Source organism: Cynocephalus volans, chromosome 10 (genome assembly GCF_027409185.1).
Source record: "Cynocephalus volans isolate mCynVol1 chromosome 10, mCynVol1.pri, whole genome shotgun sequence".
In the NCBI taxonomy this organism is placed as follows: Eukaryota; Metazoa; Chordata; class Mammalia; order Dermoptera; family Cynocephalidae; genus Cynocephalus; species Cynocephalus volans.
Window position 1 is genome coordinate 89748181 of NC_084469.1, and position 18946 is coordinate 89767126.

Genomic DNA, 18946 nt, shown 5'->3' on the forward strand with positions numbered 1-18946 from the left:
TTTTTTTTTTTTTTTTTGATAGCTGGCTAGTACAGGGATTGAATCTAAACCTTGGTGTTATCAGCACTGTGTTCTAACCAACTGAGCTAACCGTCCAGCCTGTCGGCTTAATTTTAAATTTAACTTTAAATTTAATTCTCAGCTTAATATTTTTTGGGAGGGGGGGGCATCTGGCTGGTATAGGGATTGAACCCTTGACCTTGGTGTTTTAACACCATGCTTTAACTACTAGCTTAATTTTTTAGTAAACACAGGTATCATGAATTTAGACAGCAAACCTGCATAAGGATAGACATTCTCATTGGAAACATTTTTTTGGTCTCCATTCAGAGTCAAGGTCAAGGTAGTGGTATTTCTTCGTAGTAGATTTACTTCTCATTACTTTTATAATATAAAACCCCTCCAAGGTTCCAGCTTTATGTGGACCTCTCTTTTACTCATACTGCATTGGGTGGGTATGAGATTTATATTCTGTTTCTTGTGTCTGGAGCAGTCATCACAGTGGAAACTTAAGATTTCCAGAATTTTCACGTACCTTCATGGTGACAGCTGACTTGTGTGCTTCCTTCTTTCCAGGATTACCTCTTTTCCTTCATTTTTGGTTTATGTGCAATTTTCCTCTCTCTCTTTTTTGCTGATTGGTTCAGCAAAGCATTTGAAAAAGCTTTTAAAAATTTAATCTGTTTAATGATTTCGTTGGGAGAATTGTATCGAGTTTGTATCTAGTTTGACAAATGCAAAAAATGGAATCCAGGTCACAGATTTTTTATATGTATATTCAACATTAAATATTTTATAGTAAATAAACTTTATCTGTTCTACCAAGAGGACATTGCCAACAAGATTAAATTATTTAGTGCATATAATCTACTAACACAAAGATTAGCATATAGTAAATGCTTGGTGTGAGTTAGTTCCTTTCTTGTTGTTACTCACTTTTACTACTGTTTTATGATTTTGATTTTCTCCTGTAAACTGATGACTCTTGAATCTATCTCCAGATCTTCCTGAAACGTCAGACACGTTCATCCATCCACCCATTTTAACTCTGTCTAGTATCTCTGAGGGACCATCTCACCTTTTCCCTAAGTCTGCACCTCCTGGTTTGCTGTCTCAGCTGGTGGCACCACTGTTGTTCTGCAGCTCCTCTTTGAAGTCCCATCTTTGGTTCCTACTCCTGCATCTCCCACTTCTACTTAGTCCCAGTAGTACTCTCAACCATCTCTCTGGTCTGTCATGTCCTCTGAGGTCACACCAGGCTTTTCCTCTCCTCCCTGCCTTTGTTTGCTCTGAGAACTCTGCCTGTAAGATTTGCTTTCCATTCTACTGAGTTATCAACACCCAGGTTAACTTTTTTGTGTGTGTTAATTTAATGAATTTATTTACAAGTAGGTAACACATGCACATGGTTCGAAATTCTAAAGAAATAAAAGTGTCTGCAGTGAAATGTAAGTTTCTCTTCTACTCTGACCTGCAGCCATCCAGTTCCTTTACCATGAGGCAACTACAGTTATGTACAATTAATTCTTACCCAGTCATTGTCACAGATATCAGTAATAGACAGTCTTCTGATACTGGATGTGTACTAGTCATACATTGTCTCTTGGTCACACATGGACAATGGTGGTACACAATTGCAGTCAGATAGATATTAGTAATGCACAGTCATACCTACAGACTCTGACATACACCATCACAAGGTCACATATAGACACTGGTAATTCACATTTACATACAGCTTTAAGTCATACATTGTTCATATTATATCAACAAACAGTCACGGATACTATTGATAGAGTCACACAATGAAATGCAGACTCTGTTGATATGGTCACATGATCACATATAGACACTAGATATACCTTGTGACTCATTCACGTGTTGACCCAAATCATTGGTCATACACCGTAATCTGGTCACATGTAGACACTGGTTGTGCCCTGGCTTTACTCTGATTGGTGATATGCAATCACATGATGAATATAGACACTGGTTATACGCACAACCCTGTAATCACTTCAGACACTGGTGTTGCACAGTCACACAATTATACCCAGATACTGAGCCTGCACTGGTTGTCTTCAGTCATAAGCTTACACAGACACTAGTGTAAATGGCACTCAAAGACCTCAAGCTTACACTGGTCACACATTGTCAACGTGGTCTCACAGAGATACTAGTTGTACATATCCCGCACCCCCAGACACTGGTCTTACACAGACACACTGATAATCTTCATGCACAGTCATTTAATCAGACACACGTGTGGGTCATACTGAGTGTATTAGTTCCTGCTGTGATAATGCTGCATAAGACACAAGCCCCAAATTTCATTGGCTTACAACTATCCACCAATTTCTTTCTCACAGTTCTGTGGTTAGGCTGGAGAGGTTCTGCTCCAGGCTGGGGTTGTGCTCAGGAATGCTGCATGTGTCCCTCACTTCTGGGCCCAGGCTGAAGGAGCATAGCTCTCTGGGGAGTGCTCATGTTATAGAAGACAGCACAAGTGCAAGAGGACAAACCATGCAAGCATGGGTAAAAGACTCTGTTATGGCCTGGTGTGTGTCACCCCTACTCACATTGCATTGGCCATAGCATGGCCAAGCTCAACCAGAGAGGCAAGGAAGTATGAGGGTTCTTCAAAAAATTTGCAGAAAAATGGAATTAAAAGATAATACTAATCTTTCCATGACATTTTTGAAGACCCCTTTTATGTTTCTTCCACAGAGGGCGGGAGGGGACAGTGACTATTTGCTGAATAATAATGTGATCAGTGATCTCAGTTGCACCCAGGCCTTGGTCACTCAGCCTTGTTCCCACGCAGTCACTGGCCGTATCAGTCACAACATACATTATGTTGCAGTAACAAGTGACCTTAAAATCTTAGTGTTTACAACAACTCAGATTTATTTTCTGTTCATGCTGCATGTTTATCCTGCTAAACTGTGGTTGTGCTTTTAATTTTTTTCCTCTTGGGACTCAACCTAAAGGAGCTTCCCTGTCTGGGACATCACTGGTCTCAGGGTAGAGAGCAAAGAACACAGCAGCACATGACAGCTCTGAAAGCCCTGGCCTGGGAGTCACACGTGTTATTTCCACTTAAAGTGCATTGGCTGAAACCTGTCAATAGACGAAGCCTGACACCAGTGAGGAGGGGAAGTTAATCCTCCTGCAGAAAAAGGCAGTGAATCATGACCAGTTATACAATCTAGAGGACTAATCACACAGTCACAAAGACCGACCAGTGTGGTTGATCTGGTCATACGTAGTCACACAGTCACAGATAGACACTGGTAATCTCAGTCAATGTGAATCCTGGTCAAACATTTTTATAGAATAAGTAGCCCTACACTGTTAGACAACCATCAAGAGACAGTGGTTGCGTATTGTCACAAGTAGCATAGTTACAATCAGACTCTGATCATACACAGCCCTACAGTCAAACACAGACACCAGCAACACAGTTATGAAGCAACGCAGACATTGGTCATACGGTTTCACTCAGCCACAACGTTGTTACACAACCACACACAACACTCCATCCCGTACACACGAACACTCTGTCCCATACAAACACTCATATCACACAGTCCCATTGCTCCACACAGACCCTGGTGTCAGATGGTCACACTGCTCTACCTCGGAGCCCTTTATCCTCGAGTGCTGCTAAGCTCCCCTTTCAATCTTCTCCTGCCACTATTTTCCTTTTTTACCATTTTGTTGAGATCTCAGAGCCTCTAATGAACTGCTTCCCATTCTCTTGGTTATCGACTGTAAATTTTAATATATCCTTATCCTTAGTTTGGTTTGGTCACGAGAGGGAGAGGACATGAATGAAGGTGCTCAGTCCACCCTCTGTAACCAGAAGTCTATATGGCTTTATTTGTAGTGGTGTGTTGACATGCTGCCATGTGTCTCCTTGCGTGGGCATGTTCCCATTTTGGGTCGCATGTTGTCTTTGCATGGCCAGGACCCTGCAGATGAGGCCAGGATGGATGATTCCGAAGAGCTGCTGCCTAGCATTGTGTGGAGAGCCAAGAAGCGCAGCCTGGAAAGCAACAGCTTTCAGCTGTGTGCCTCCCCCTCTCGCCAGCCCTCCCACCATGCGTTTCAGGACTTGCAGTTCCCAGGGATCCTGGGGGGCTGAACTGGATGGAGGATATTTACTGCCCCAAGACATTCCCCATCACCCACTTCCACCACCGTCTGTGTTGAGGTGTTGTCTAGAGAGATGCCTCTAGCAAATCCACCCTTTGACAGTGGTTTCCCAACTTTTTCTGTGTAAGGACCTTGCCATCTTCTTTAAAAAAGTAAATATGACTCTCACTTGAACTTTTCTTTCTGCAAAGCAACATGTGTTCATTGTGGTACATTGTGGAAAATTTAGATAATTTATTTCTTGTAAAACATCGTCTGTTTCCCTATTGGACATTTAAGACATTGCTTTTGTGAATCATGTAGTGATAAAAGGCTATGGTAGCTGTCTCTGTGCCTGGACATAATTACTTATTTATGATCAAGATCTAAGAGTGGAAATAGTAGGTCAGAGGGTTTTCTGTCTTTTGAGCCACACAACCAACTTGCCCATCAAAACATTTGTGCCAAGTGGCACAATAATATTAAAATACCAGTTTTTTTCACCTTTACCAACCCTGGGTATTGCCAGTTTTTTTGTTTTTTTTTTCAAACTCTGTTCCATTTTGGTGAAAATTGTTTTAATTTGCAGCTTTTGATTACTTGTGAGAATGAACATCTTTTCCATGCAATGGCCATAATGGCCACGTGCTTCCTTTTTTGTGATTTGCCTATTTATGCTCTTTTCCCAGTTTACTAGTTTGGGGCTTGAATATTCTTACACATTTATTCAGTGAAGAACTGTTACAACCACTTCACATTACAAAAGAAGAAAAATACTTGTTGGAATTTTTTTTTTTTTTTTTGTCTTTTTCGTGACCGGCCCTCAGCCAGTGAGTGCACCGGCCATTCCTATATAGGATCCGAACCCGCGGTGGGAGCGTCGCCGCGCTCCCAGCGCTCTCTCCCGAGTGCGCCACGGGCTCGGCCCTACTTGTTGGAATTTTGATTTGAAATGCTTTCAGAATGGAGACTGCTGAGCACTGGGCTGTACAGGTGGCGTCTGTGCCCTGTTGTCAGTATGCAGTGGTTGCTCTTCCTGCCCTTGAAGGCCTTCCTGGGGGGCCTGTGTCTCTGGCTCCTGATTCTTGGGGCGGCGCGTAGAGCACAGTGTAGTTGCAGCTGTGCCTTCAGGCGCCCTCTGAGGCCAGGGCAATCCAGCACCATCTCTGAAGCAGCTTTGCAGTCTGGAAGGGGTACAGTGTCCCTTCCCTCAAAGGCTGCTTAGTGGTTGGTAGGCCGGTGGCTCCTAGTCTGCAGTGGAAGAGTGGCTGGAGCAGTTATTCTTGGTGGAGTAACTAGATTGACAGAGTCTGGCCTCTCGATGGTAGATTGGCATTTAATAAAGGAGATGAAGCCACCTACAAGCCAAGAAGAATGGGAAGCAAAATTCCAAAGATACCAGCAATTTCCAGAATTTAAAAATCTTGAATCATGAGATGACGTTGGCAGAATTCAAGTTCGTCTGGTACATGGAGTATTCACACTGAAGGTGGGGTTGTCTTGTAGGCCTCGCATACATCCTGCCTGCTGCCTACTTGTGGAGAAAGGGCTGGCTCAGCCATAGCATGAAAGGATGTGTTTTTGCCTTTTGTGGTTTAGTCTGCTTCCAGGGTCTGTTAGGATGGTATATGGTGAAAAGTGGTTTAGAAGAAAAACCAGACCCCCGTGACATCCCCTGAGTCAGTCAGTCTTGCCTCGCTGCCCGTCTAGGGTCAGCCCTTGTTCTTTATTGTGCCAGCTTGTGGACCTCACTCTCACTGCTGCTCCCTCAGCACAAGTTGCCTAAAACCTATCAACTCCCGTGCTTGAGACAATTTGCCCATGGAACAGCGGGTCTAGTGTTCCTTACAGCTCTCTCAGTGCTTTTATGGCAGGGCTGGATGCTGGGCTTGTATACAACTCTTTCCCCCAAATGGGAGAGTCATGGATTCCAGAGGACCTCTTTGCCTTGTTCCCCATCCTGAGGAATGTTTTTGAGAATCCCACCATGGTGCAGTTTGATCACTGGATTCTGGGAATCACTTCAGTCACTGCCATTACAGCACTCTACTTCCTTTCCTGGAGAATTCCTCTTCTTTGAAGGACAAAGATGGCAGCAGTGACTCTGCTGGCTTTGGCATATACACAGGTGGGCTTGGGCATTAGCACTCTTCTGATGTATGTTCCAACTCCTTTGGCTGCCAGTCACCAGTCAGGCTCCTTGGCTCTGCTCAGTGGTGCCCTTTGGCTCATGAACAAACTCTGAAGAGTCCTAAAATAATTCTCAGAGGGTCAGCTTCCTAAGACTGAAACTGCACTTTTAAGAGCTCATCAGAGAGCACAAGAACTTGGGCTTTTCAATGAGGATAACCTTGGCATACTAAGTGGTTTCCAAATTGGTCAAGTTATTTAAAGTTCTTTGCCTGTTTTACCACCAGTACCTCAGGGCCTGTCTGGGGACCTGAGGCATGGATCTGAGGCCCGGACCCCCCCCCCCCCCACAACCAGGCACACTGCCAGTTCCTCGGGGCCCTGCCAGGGTCCTGAGGCATGGATCTGGGGGCTGGACTCCCTCCTCCCACAACCAGGCACACCACCAGCACAAAAGGGCATGCCAAAAACATCACTCCATATGGGTGGCCCACCACAGCCACCACAATAACCATGGCTGCCACAAAAGTGGCTAGATGCCACAACCACCATGCAGATGGTCCACCAGCCCCTGGAGTGCGCTGACACAAGGAAAGTCACCAGCAGAGACCAAAGAAAAGAAGAGGATGTCTCTCTCCACGAAGCCCATTCCAAAGTGACAGAAGAAGCATCTGCTTTATGATAATGTTGGGGGACCTGATCACACCTCTCAGCATTGGACAGATCATCTAGACAACAAATCAACAGAGTAACCACTACTCTTTCAGAAGGAGAGAAGAAATCTAGGGTAATTACCAGTGGGAGGGGAAAGGGAGAGGAGGATAGGGAGAGATTGGACAAGGGGCATAAAGAATAAGTGCGATTTGTAACAATATATATGCTAGTAATATTAATTTGATCAACATGTTAACGTTGAACCCCCAAAATATGTATAATCAGTTATGATTCAATGAAAATTTTTTAAAAAATGCTTTCAAATTCTAGATTAATTTGGGAATGATTGACACCCTTTTAGTATCGAGTTTTCCCTTCATGGGTGCAGTACCTTTCCGCAATTTATTAAAACTTTATTTTACATGCCTCATTAGAGATTTATGGATTAGGATCTTCAGAAGCCTCACTTCTTCTGGCCCTGTTTCATTGTGCAGAAACTCCACAACAACAATAAACAGGAGTGGAAATGGCGGGCCTGTTTGCCTTTTCCTGGTTTTACTGGCAAGGCCAGTAGGGGCAGGAAAGTTCAGTCTTCACTATCAGCGTAGCTTTGGCTTTTGATATCATGAGGACCCCAGGCATTGCACTTTGATAAATAAGGTAAAAAGAAATCTACTCTAAATTCAAGAATACTTTATGCACTCTGTTTAGATGAAAAACAACTTCATATATGTGAGAGATAGAGCCTTGGTCTGCATATGATTTCAGGAAAGCTTATTAACATTATGGAAAAACATTACATCTAATTTAAATATACTTTTTCTGAAATGTTAATTGTTGCAAAAATAATATAGCACTTTTTTTTTTTAAATTTTATTTTGTCGATATACATTGTGGCTGATTATTGCTCCCCATCACCAAAACCTCCCTCCCTTCTCCCTCCCCCCCTCCCCCCCAACAATGTCCTTTCTGTTTGCTTGTCGTATCAACTTCAATTTGTGTGTGTGTGTGTGTGTGTGTGTGTGTGTGTGTGTAGCACTTTTAAAGAGAGGCAGGGACATCCTTAGTCTTGGGCAGCTCAGACACCCAGGTCATGACCTCTGTCCTTGCAGGGACAGGACTCAAGGGTAAAGTGGCTGGTAAGTGGCTTGCAGTCTCTCCCTTGCTCCCTGTGGCTCCTTCAAAGTAGTTCCCTCTCTGGAATGCCTATGCGGAAAGTGCTTTTGGGCACTGCTCCCACTGGTAGGCGCAAACCCACCAGCTGTGGGTCTGCTCTGGGTGTGTGTGTGTGTGTGTGTGTGTGTTTGTGTGTGTAAGACTCAGGGACCTGTAACTATGTGGTTTGGAAATGGATGGGAGCAAGGAGGCCACAAGATGGCTCCTTAGGTTCCTGCATCCCACTGGGGGCTGGCCCACAAATGGATAAGGCCCATTCCTTGAAAGGTCCTTGGGTTGGGGCAGGCTGTGGATGGGAGAGGTGATAGGGATAGAGCTGGTTTGGGGAGCTAGATCAGGGATGCTTTGGAGGCTCTTGGTGATCCAGGTATGGGATTGAGAAAGGGGATGGTCAAAGTTGAATGGGTGTTACAGAGGACTTTGGCGATGGGGTAACAAGTGAGATCCTGGTGGGAGAAGAGTGGAGGTTCAGGCCGGAGTTTAGAGGGAACTAAAGTTGAAGTTGAGGATGAGGAGGGTGTGGTAGTGGAGTTCCGGAACCCAGAGGACTTGAGCAGTTGAAAATCCCAGGTGGGAGGGTGTGATGATTGCCATTGAAGTTGGGGTGGGGGGTGGAGGTAGGGCCAGTGGAGTTCCAAGATGGCAGGGGCAATGTTGAAGATGGGGAGTGATGGTTGAGGGAAGGAGGACAGGTGGTGGGGTACCAGATTAGACTGCCATGTGCCTGCCTGACAAATGGCTGGCTCTCTGGTACCCTCCTTTCTGGGGTCAGTGCCTCCCATGTCCTCTTTGGCTAAAAAACACAAACGGAAAGATTGATGAATGGTAGGTAAAGTTTACCAGGCAGTGGGGCAGTGGTTCCTGGCCCTAAAGCAGTGGACCTGGCCCTAAATCAGCACAGCACAAACAGGATGGAGAGAGCAGGAGCAGAGCAGTGGCTGGAGAAAGACTGGGGGGCCTGGACTCACTCCGCTACTTGCAGCCCGGATGGGTGGCCTGGGCAGTGACCAGTGGGCTAGTCAGCATTTTGTGCCACTTGAATGGGGGAGAGCACAGCTTTTGTGGTTGTCTTCCTGTGGGGAGGGGTGGGAGGCTGGAGGGAGGGGTCTTTTGGGGAAGGAGGAGACAGAGTGGGGGGGATCGGAGAGGTGAGACTGAGCAGCAGAGGGCAGAGGCCCAGCCCCCAAAGCCCACTCTGTGGGCAGCTCCCCATCTGCGGGGAGATTTCTTGGTGAGATGGGGCAGATTGGGTTAGAGGGAGGTTTTCAGTGAACATGGTTTCTGCTCTCAGAGGAGGTCAAGGACGGTCAAGAAGACAGCACGTGTGGGTCCCAAGCCCCTGCTGTGCTCACCGCTAGCGGCACTCAGGCCTCTCCCTCCCAGGTAGCGTGGTGCTGGTGGTGGTGGTCACTGTGCTGGGTTCCAGCTGCGTCGGTTTGTATGTGTGACAGACTCCAGGCTGGTGGCCTTGTCCCTGCTCAGAAACTCATTCGTGACATCCATCAATTGTGGGCAGAGTTGCTAGGGCTCTGCAGGGAGAGTAGGCACGTGGTAGCTGGGATGTACAGGCGTGGCCTAGCCTCCCCAAAGCGGGGCCAGCCAGCGGAACCCGGGAGCAGCAGCGCAGAAGGAAGCAGCTCCGCAGCCCCAGGGCTCGGGCGGCTGGGGAAGCCTCTCAGGGGCGCGACCCTTAAGCTCCAGATCCTTGGGACAGGGCTGGCAGTGAGGCTTGACGGACGGACGAAGCTTGAGCTGCCTGGTGGCCCTGCAGGGCAGAGTAGGCGGGCTGTGCCTGGTCCCCAGTCCCCTGTCCCCAGATCCTTTGGGCAGGAATTCAGGCCGCTGAGATCGAATGCAGGACGGGCTGGCTCTGGTGCGCATCTCTGCGTGTGTCACTATGTGACACGTGGTATGTTAGCGGGAGGACTTCTAGGGAGCAGTGTGCGCGTATCTCACTGTGTGTTGGGGCAAAAGGCTTGGTGTGTGAGAACTGAATTGTGTGTGCGTGTGAGTATGTGCACGGTTGGGAGTATGTGCGACTGTGTGTTTGTGGTTGCATATGAGACTTGGAGTGTGTGTAGACTGTATGTGTACAGTGGGGTGTCTGTGATTGTATGAATATGATTGTAGATTGTGTGGTTGTGATGGGGTGCCTGGCTGACTCTGCTCTATGTGTGTTTGAGAGAGAGGGAGAGAGAGGGAGGGAGAGAGATGGGGGGAAGGTCTGGTGTGGCGCTGAATGGCAGGAGAGACCCTATAAGGCATGGGTAGGGGACTCTGCCTGACATTACATGATCTGGTGACACTGTCCAAGTGGGAAATCCCCCTAAAACAGACTCCTCGGACAACAGATCAAGTTCTGAGGGCTGGTCTGAGGGAAGGAGCACTTGCTGAGTGGGTTTCATCCTGGAGACAGAGACAGGGGAAGACCGCAGCTAAGGTGCGGGGTGAGGGAGCGCTGCACGGCGGGCCCAGGCCAGGGGGCACAGACCCGGAGAGCTGGACATGTGTCCCTTCTGGCTGGGGGAACTCTGGCTCTGATCTGCTTTGGCACCTCGGAGGGACGTGCTCAGCGGTGGTGTTTGTGTACCTGTCATTCACTCACCTGTCTGTGCCCAGCCACTCACTTGTCACTCCCATCAGCCCACACCCAATACAGATGCTCATGTATGACTGCTGTGTAGGTGTGGTACCTGCCTTTGTCACACACATCCATCACACACCTGCCACACTGCTGGTTACATGACTGCCCAGAAATGCCTGAGAGTGCCTGTCACACAGGTAATTTCATTTGCATGTCACAATCAGATCATACAATTTTCTATGACAGTGCCGGGGCCAGGGGAAAGTTTGCACTCTCATCCTTGAGGATTCCGGAGGTGGCACTGGCTGGAGGCCAGGAAGGTCACCACCCTTGCCTTTTATTCCAAGCACTTTAAGGAGCTTAGTGATCTTCAAGTTGAGCCAAGAGAGTGGACGAGAATTTCCAGCTGCTCTCGTCCAGGCTCCCTGCCCTGCCCGGCCCAGCCTGGCTCTCAGTCAAAGGCTGGACATGGGCCTGAGGAGTGGCCGCAGTCCTGAGCTGCGTGGGTCTCAGCCAGGGACTGTTATCCCTGACGCTAGGCTGGGGCGCGGATACTGCCCACCAGAATCAATCTCCTCGCCCCTCTGCTCACAGCTCCCTCTCTGTGCCTCTGCTTAGCTCAGCTCCACCCCTCACGTCCTCTGATCCTGAGCTAGAGGGGTCACGTTGACCCTGGGGAGAGAGGCCCCCTCAGCTGGGGGCAGTTGAAATGACTGAGGGTGTTAGAGGCATCTTACCAAGGGGCTTGTCATGGGGACTGTGAGGCAGAGGGCTAAGTCTGACTCGGGACAGTCACAGTAAATGTGGGAGCAGAGTGTGACACTGACCCCACCTGGGGACAACTACACTGACCCTTGTTTCCCTTCACAGCAAAACTTCCTGTAAGACTTCTCTACTCTCCGTCTCCATTTGCCTCCAGTCAGCCCTCAACCATTTGACTTTCATTCCCGCATCAGCCATGAAATGGGTCTTGGGGAGGTCACTGCCGGCCTCTGGTTACCAGATGGGTGCTTTCTTGTCCTCATCTGGGCAGAGATGTTGGTGGCCTGGACCGTGGTTGTGGTAGAGGATACTGAGAGAAGAGAATAGAGTCAAGATATATTTTAGAGATAGATTTGATTGGAAATGCTGGTGAATTGGGCGTGGAATATTGAGGGAAAGGTCTTGGTCTTGGGGGTACCATTTGCTGAGATGGGGAACTCTTCGCCTTGGTCAGGAGGAAGCAAGCTGGGGATACAAGCTTCACAGTGAATACCATGAACATGGTGTTTCATTTTAAGAGTCTATATGACATGATGTAGGGAGAGAAAGAGGAAAGAGAAGAGCGTTGGTATCCAACATGTCTCATGCCTCACTCTGAGTCACCTCAGCCTCACCTGCTACTCTGGCTGCTGTTGGGACTAGCAGTTCCATGAAGGTTTAGACCATCTCTAGACTTAGGAATGCCTTACTTGCAGCATGGTATTCCAGGCAGCAGTCCTACTGACGAAGGACTTGTTTTACAGCAAATGAAATGTGCCAGTTGTCTCATGCTCACTGAGGTCACTGATCTTACCCTGTTACCCATCAGCCAGAAGCAGCTGGTTTGTTAGTGGATCGAATGGGCTTTTGAAGACTCAGATATGGTGCTAGCTGGGCAGCGATGCCTGGAGGGGCCGTGGTCATGTCCTCCAGGATGCATATATGCTCTAAGTCAGTAACCAATTTGTGAACGACCAAGCAGCTGGCTGGAAGAGGCATGTCAGCACTTCCTGGGGTCTTCCTGCAGCTGTCCTTCCATTGCCTGGATTCAAGAGTTTCAGAATTAAGAATTGGCTTCTCTCACATATTACCCCTAGCGATCAAGTAGTAGCGTGTTTCCTTTCTGGCCCTGCAACTTTGGGATCACTGAAGGGGGTGGGTGGGGGTGGGTGGGGAGGACCACCCAGCCGTGGTGGAGTGTGGGTGGGCAGAATGACACCGATGTAATTAATTTACAATCGCTTTTTCTGCCCATCCACTCTTCCCTCCCTGTCTTCCCCTCTCTCCCGTTCTCTTTCCCTCTTTCCCCCTTGTTCCTCTAACACTCCTGTCTTTCTTCTTCCTTCCGTTTCCCCTCCCCCTTTCACCTTCCATTTCCCCCTCTCCTCCTCACTTCTTTGTATTGTGACATATAACACATATACAAAAAAGTACATAAAATATAAAAGTATATCTTAAGAGATTATTATAATATAAACCCTTGTAATACCTCCATCTAAGAGAAAGGTCACTGTCAGCCCCTCATTGCAAGGTTTTCACCTTTCAGAAATAACTACTGTCCTGAATTTTGTGGTTTACTGTTGCTTCAGTTTGTGGTTTTACCACCTAAATATCATCACCATGTAATCACCATTTAATTTTGCTCTTTAAGATTTTTATATGAATGTGATCATAGTGTATATATTCTCCTATATCTAACTTCTTTTGCTCAACATTGTTATTGTTATTAATTCCTGTTGTTTTCTGATGCTGTCCTACATGGTTTTTTAAAAATTATACCATTGTATAAATATTCTATTGTAATAACAATACTACAGTGCGCTTTTACGTATGTAAGTCCTGGTGTACATATAAATTCACATTTGTTAAAGTTTATATCTATGTGTGGAGTTTTTAGGTCATAGAGCATTCATATTTTTGGCTTTACTAGATAGTATGTTAAGTAGTTGTACCAATGCATATTCCCAGCAACAGTATATTAATTCTTATTTCTCTGTATCACCAAAAAGTGGTATTGCCATTGTAATATTAACTATCTGGTAGGTAGGTGTGCAGTCGTATCTCATTGTGGTTTCAATTTGCATTTTGTGATGTAATAAAGCTGAATACCTCTTCATATATTTATTGGTCATTTAGCGAAAGGTTAGTTGAAGTATTTTTTCCAATTTATATATTGCGTTTTCTTTCCTTTTCTCCCCCACTGCTAAGTGATTTGTAGGAGTTCTTTCTATATTCTGGATAAGAGCCCTTGTTTGATTATTTGTTGAAAATATCTTCCCCAACACTGTGGATTACCTTTTAATGAATGATTTTAAATGAACAGAAGTTCAAATTTTAATATAATTAAATTGATCAATGCTATCCTTTATGCTCAGTGTTGTGTTTATGTGTGTGTGTTTTGTTTAAAAAACATTTCTCCTTCAAGGTCTTAAAGATATTCTTCTATGTTTCCTTCTGAAGCCTTTATTATTTTGCCCGTTCCACTGAGGCCTTTAATCTATATGGAATCAACTTTTGTGTAAGATGCGCGGTGAGAGTTCAATTACTTTTTTCACATAGATACTCTTTTGTCCCTGTACTATTTAGGAGAAGTTTATCCTTTTCCCACTGCTCTTCAGAGTCACTTTTGTCCAAGATCAAGTGTCCCATGTAGATTTGCTTCTGAGTTCTCTATTTTATTTCACTGGTCTATTTGTCTGTCTCTGCGCCGGTATCACACCGTGAGTGCACACTACGTCTTCAGCTCCTGACTTTGGCCGAGGGAGCCTTTCCACTTTGGCCTGGTTCCCATAGCATCTTTGTTGTTTTTGGCCCTTTGCATTTCTGTATAATTTTAGAACCAGCTTGTTGAGTTCAACATAACCACACAACTCTATAGATCAATTTGGAGAGAAAAGAAAATTTTATAATATTTAGTAGTCCTCTCCATGAAGAAGGTACATTTCTCCATTTATTTTGATCTTCCTTTTCTCTCAATAAAGTTATACATATATATAATTTATTTGTTTCAAGGTTCCTTTTATTTTTAATGCTGTGAATATTATCTACTTTTAACATTTAAATTTATAGATGTTCGTACTGCTGTATAGAAAATTTTAATTATTCTATATTGACTTGTACGTGGCATTTAAAAAAACTCCTTGATATTTTCTCTGTAGATTCTTTCGGATTATTTAAATAAATATATGTAATACCTATTTGTTTCTTCATCTCCAATCCACATATGTTTTATTTATGCTCTTGCTTTATTGCGTTTGTAGGCTCTCCAGTACAATGTTTGATAGCAATGGTGAAAGTAGGTATTTTTGTCTAGCATCTAAACTCAAGGGGAAAGTTTTTCCTTTTGTTTCGTTTTTTGCTCTTGATACCTTTTTATTTTATATTAATCTTTTATTTTGGCATAATTTCAGGCTATAAAAAAGTTGCAGAAAAAAATTTAAAGTACTTCCGGATACCCTTCATCCAAATTCTAGCTTTTGATATTTCACCATTACATAGAAATTTTATTGTAGGATTATTTTGTAGACACTCTTTATTAGATTAAGGATATATTATTTTATTTCTACTTTCTCAGATTTTCTTAAATCAAGAAAAGATAATGAATTTTAAAACATATCTTTTTAATGAAGCGAGCATACAGTTTTCCCCCTTAGTTCTGTTAATGTGATGTTACATTGAGTGATTTTCTAATATTAAGCCTACCTTGCATTCTTGATACGAATTCTCATTAATCAGCATATGGTATTCTTTTTATATGTAATTTCATTCATGTTACCAATGTCTTGTTTGGAATATTTTGTCTGTGTCCTTGAGTGGCTGGATTTTGGTGTTATGATTATATTGGCCTCACTGAGTTAATTGGGGCAGATAGTGATGATTTGTATTTGTTTTAATGGATCTAGTCTTTCCCTTTCTCCAAACTGCTCTGTACTCCAGAATACAGCCTTTTATGGATTGCATCATTGGGCTACCTTGCCCTTTGTTTTTTTGTGAGTTGGCAAACTGGAGATATGGCAGGACATTGGTAGGCAAGAGGAGAGTGCGATAGGGTTATTTATTCCTCAGCTGTAGTCCAACCTTCAGGACTACAGGTTGGCAGTGGCTGCGATCCTCTACTGGTGACCCAAAGGTCCTGTTGGCTTAACCTCTCCTACAGTTACAGATCTCACGGCATTGTAGTAACAGCCTCTTCTCCTTGCCTCCCTTCAAGCATTTTGCTATTGCTAGCCTTGGGTGTTTTCTTACTGGTTTCCCTTAACTCTGCACACACCACAGCAATAGGCCGCTCATTAAACTCTCTTTAGGTACTCTGAGTGTGCTGTTTGTTTCCTGCTGGGACACTGACGGATACAGGAAATGGACCCTATTTATTTATTCTTTGGAAAAATTAGTATAAGATTGGAGTTATTTCCTCATTAAGTATTTGCTAGAACTTGACAGGAAAACCATATGCATAGAATGTTCTTTGTAAGAATTTAAAAAATTTTAGTTCAATTTTATAAACAATTAGAAGGGTGCATGATCACCGGCAATGATTGCAGATTCCGATTGGCAATAAAACTCACAGACGCAATAGGCGTTCACCTGACACTAAATTAACTTAGATTTGTAAAAGGGTAAAGACAGGGTATACAACATGCCCAGCATTTTCAGTTTTACTCAGGGGGTGGGGAGGGGTGTCCAGCAGCAGTCTAGAATTTCACACCACTGTACAGGAACACACCCTTCCGGGCATTGAAGCCAAAGGGCACGCAGTTCACCAGAGCATATTGAAGAATCATCATTCTAATCCAGAACATCTTACAACATCCAAGGACAGCTCCCATGTGCCTCCATTGCACAGGGGTACACTCACAGGGAAGTGAACTAGTGTCCACTTTAGTTCATGGAAGCCATTGCCCTGATCTCCTCACCGTCTTTTATATCGTCCTGATCATGCAGTCAGTCATTCAGTGTCTGTATATCATCCACAGCCCTTCCAGTTCAGGTGCAGCCGCCACATCAAAGAATTCACGATGAACAATGCCTGTAATACAGCATGCCTTATTTATTTAAGTACATTTTAAGGAAGATAAAACCAACATCATCTTCCCAGGACTGGTTGTTTGGAAAGAGCCTACGTCTATTGTTAATAATTTCCCCATAAGAACTATTCAGGGTTTCTCTTTCTTCTAATGTTGGTTTTTGAGTGTTTTTCTTGGAATTTGTACGTTTCATCTAAATGTAAAAAATTCACATAAAGTATCCATAATAACCTCTTATCATTTTAATGACTGAAGGATCTTTAGTGAAGTCTCCTTTTTAATGAATGAGTTATTTGTGCCTTTTCCATTTTTCTTTTTAATGTCCGCATCCCCATAAGTTTGTCCATTTGTGGTAGATTAAAATATTGTTTAAAAATATTTACTTTGGCTCTGCCACCGCTCACTGCAACCAGGCCATCCACGGAGCCAGAAACCCCTAGAGTCCTGAGGCAAGAAGCCAGGGGCCTCAGCCCGGCCCCACTGTGGGCCAGCTCCACCCCCTCCCCACTCCCCGCAACAACATCTTAGAATGTACATATTATAAAACAAAACAAGACAAAAAAAATTTTACTTTGTCTCTACAGCTAATTGCAGGAGTACACTTTGTTACTCCATTGATGTGAGGTTCAGCCACGTAACTACACTTGGACAATAGGATGTTAGCAGACAATAGGCAATTAACTGCTTCAATATGATGGTACAGCTGGTGTTTCCTTCTCATACCTCTGCCATCACTGTGAGACTGTCTTTCCCCTAGTAAGTGCTGGTTCTCTAGCTTGAGCCCTGGAATGAATAGACGTGGACCAGAATTGAGCCCAAACTGCAGGAGGAGCCAAGTCCTACTACACCCAAAGCTTGAAAATTCACCATCTGTCCAAGGCCAGTTTATATCAGCTGGAACTCCAGCCAACCTACAGCACACGAGTGATCATCATAAATGATTGTCATTTTAATCCATTGAACTTTGGGATTGTTTGTTACACAGTAAAAGTGATCTGATCGAATCATTAATTTCCATAGATGTGAGGATTTTCTGATCATTATTTTTTTATCGTTTTCTGTCAAAATTGTATTGAAATCAAATTATATATTCTGGATGATTTCAAAATTCTTTAAAGTTTGTTTGGGACTTACTTTATGTCCCGATATATGGTTAATTTTTATAATGTTCCACATATGCTTAAAAAGAATGCATATTTCCCAGTTATTACATGCTTTATTCTATGTGTGTTCATTAAGCTGTTTATAATTGTATTTTTAAATCTTGAGTATTTCTATTGAATTTAAGAAATTTTAATAGCTTTATTGAAATATAGTTAACATATAAGAAGTACATATATCTAAAATGTACAGTTTGTAACTTTTGACACTTTTAAAAATAAGAAGAACCATCATCTTGATCAAAATAATGAATAGATCCATCACTTCCAAAAGTTTCCTTGTGCCTCTTTGAAGTGCCTGTCTCCTGCTTCTGCTTGTCCCCTTCTTTCTCTCTAGGCAACCACTGATCTCCTTTCTGTCAGTATAGATTAGCTTGTATTTTCTAGAACTTTATGTACATGGAATCATACAGTTATACACTGTATGTTTTTTGGTCTGATTTCCTTCCCTGAATGTAATTTTTCAGATTCATCTGCGTCATATATACTTCATGACTTTTTGAGTCGAATTTAAAAAGATTTACATACAGCAAAACTCACTCTTTTTGATGTACATTACTATGAAATTTGAAAAATATGCTTTTTGTAGTACTTGCATGGTTGTATGTAATTGTAACCACTACCATCACAGTCGAGATACCATTTCCTTACCCTCAAAAATTCCTTGTGCTGTTCCTTTGGAGTCAAATGTTCTCCTCACTTTTAATGCTTAGTGACCACGGGTTGCTTCTCCATTTCTATACCTTTGCCTTTTCCAGAATTGCTTATAAATGAAATCATGCAGTATGTAACCTTTTGAGTCTGGCTTCTTTCAATACTTTTTTGATTTTAAAATTCTAAATATGATCTTATGTTTTTAAAGGTATCAAGTATATTTATGAATACTCATTTTTTTTCAGATGTTTTACTTACAGGAAGTAAAATTACCCAATTTATACATTTTTTTGCCTGGTTCTTAGGTGGCAATATATTTAATATACTTTTTATGTAGTCTCTGGATAGTAAGATTTCTCCCCCTCCCTCAGCGTTATTGGCGTAATTGACAAATGCAAGTTGTATATGTTTAAGATGTACAACTTGATGATTTGATATATGTATACCTCATGAAATGATCTCCATCCTCAAGCTGATTAACATATCTATCACCTCACATAGTTACCTTTTTCTGGTGGTGAGAATGCTAAGATATACTCTTAGCAAATTTCAAATATACAATACAGTATTATTAATTGTAGCCACCGTTCTGTATATTAGAGCCCCAGGACTCATTCATCTTGCATAACCAAAACTTTGTCCTCTTTGACTGGCAGCTCTTCCCTCCTTCCCCCCACCACCTTGGC

General features: G+C 43.7%; 1 protein-coding gene and 1 pseudogene across 3 annotated transcripts in view; both read left to right on the forward strand.

Annotated features, from left to right (window-relative positions):
* Positions 1 to 18946, forward strand: part of WTIP (WT1 interacting protein) — a 103751-nt gene that overhangs the window by 34440 nt on the left and 50365 nt on the right. The gene's annotated exons all lie outside the window — the stretch shown is intronic.
* Positions 5156 to 6397, forward strand: LOC134389412 (cytochrome c oxidase assembly protein COX15 homolog; annotated as a pseudogene).